Genomic DNA, 2,164 nt, shown 5'->3' on the forward strand with positions numbered 1-2,164 from the left:
AAACAATCCTATAAATAACCATTTCATACCTACTTAAAAACTACATAATACCACACTCCTAGATCCTCTCTGAACGCTCTAAAATAACCCTAAAGGAAATACATTTTTAAAAATAACAGATTTTTTGTCAAATAATTTAATAAAATAAAAGTTTCATTCATCTATGTAGATCATAATAAATGTTTTTAATAAGCATGAAATTATAACTCTGAAGTGTGCTAAAATGAAACCACCTGCTAAGGGTGAGAGAATAAAAATAAACATCATGTTTCCAAATAAGAGGAATTTATTACCTTTGAATCAAAGCATGTGGATTTGTTCAAACTGGCAATAAAGGAATATGGAGACACAAACCATAGAAAGTCATATTTTAGATTTCTAAAAGACTTCGAAGTGAAAAGTATACATTCACTTCTCACTTATTGCTCCTACATATTCATGAATTTGAGAGAAAATATAGGCCCTGTGTGTCTTAGCAACTAATGGGATATTTTTTGATATTTACATGCTTACACATAGTATGTGTTATAGTCTTCTCTTTTACATGCTGTAAAAAGGTTAACCCCTTTTCTGCAGAGATCTGAAAATGTGAAACAGTGCCTGAGTAGCTGAATTCATCTAATTCAAATTTCTTGCAGGTCTAAGACCTATTGATTTTCACTTGACTGCCTCCTTTTTCATCTGTCAATTGGTTACAAATTCTGGTACTGAAGAGAATACATTGGGGCTGGTGGCTCAGTGTGTTAAAGCCTCTGCCTTCAGTTCAGGTCATGATCTCAGGATCCTGGGATCGAGCTCCACATCGGGACATAATGTAACGACAGATAGTTTATATGGGAGCCCTTTGGGTACTCTGGTGGATGAATGTTTTTAAATTAGTTTTTCATGGACATGGGGAGTTAGAGACGAGAAGGGAGGTGGGGGAAATTGGAAGGGGAGCTGAATCATGAGAGACTATGGACTCTGAAAAACAATCTGAGGGTTTTGAAGGGGCGGGGGATTTGGAGGTTGGGGTACCAGGTGTTGGGTATCATAGAGGGCACTGCTTGCATGGAGCACTGGGTGTGGTGCAAAAAGAATGAATACTGTTATGCTGAAAATAAATAAAAAATTAATTTAAAAAATATTAGTTTTTCGTAAACTACAAAAAAAAAAAGAAAAAAGAAAAGCGCTCCCATTTATAGCGTACACTTTATGGTTCACAAGGCACGTGCCAACAATAAAAATAATAATGGGTTACCGTTACACTTCATAGAAAAGGAGGTACAGGGAAATTGAATGAAAGGGAATAACAAAGTAGGTTCATAAGTCAATCTTCCTTGTAAAAAAATTAACGTGAAAGTGCGTTTCTGCCACCTCTCTCCTGTGTGACATTTTATCGATGGGAGATGGAAAATAAATGGTCTGGTTAACCTTTCCCTCCCCCTCAAAACCCATTATTTGAAAACACAAAAAGGGAAGTGAAGGGAAAAATCCTCCCACTCCCATTCCCACTCACCTCCATAGCCACCTCCTCTTCCAAGAACCTAGCAGACAAGGTGCCAAGAAGTGTTAGGTACCAGCAGTGGTCTCAGATCTCATTCAAGAATCATGGTGAAAGGCATTCAAAGAGATTGTGGGGACACAGGGATCCAATTAAGGGGGACAAGTTTAAGGTTTGCCTGGTCCCCTAAAAACTAATGGCACTAGAGAAGATGAGCTTTGGGAACTATAGCATAATGGATACAATGTGTAAAAAGCTTCAGTGAGTCATGGTGGGAAGAGGCCAAGAGGGTAGCAAACACAGTCTTAGATGATGTTATTAATAGCACTATAGGCTCTAGATTTCCTGTTGTGGTGTTCTTTGCAAGACCAGCCCGGCCAAAGTGGATACTCTCAACCTGGAACAGAGGGTCTTGGAGATGTCAGCACGTGAGGTATGATGAGAGGGTAAAATGATAGGAGGTGTCCTTTGGAAGGACTGACTCCTTGACTTTAAAAGGGAGAACCCAAATCTGTAGGTGAAATCTTTCTGGCTACAAAGAGGGCCAAGGCCTCCTAAGGTCAAGGTCTCCTCGTCACTTGCAAAGATGTCGAAGAACATATTCAGACATTTCAAAGATGTCCTCATATCATTGGTTCCCACTCTGGAATTCTATCAATAAGGTGAGAGTTCCTCTAGTTG

This window comes from Mustela nivalis, assembly GCF_964662115.1.
Source record: "Mustela nivalis genome assembly, contig: HAP1_SCAFFOLD_285, whole genome shotgun sequence".
Classification (NCBI taxonomy): Eukaryota; Metazoa; Chordata; class Mammalia; order Carnivora; family Mustelidae; genus Mustela; species Mustela nivalis.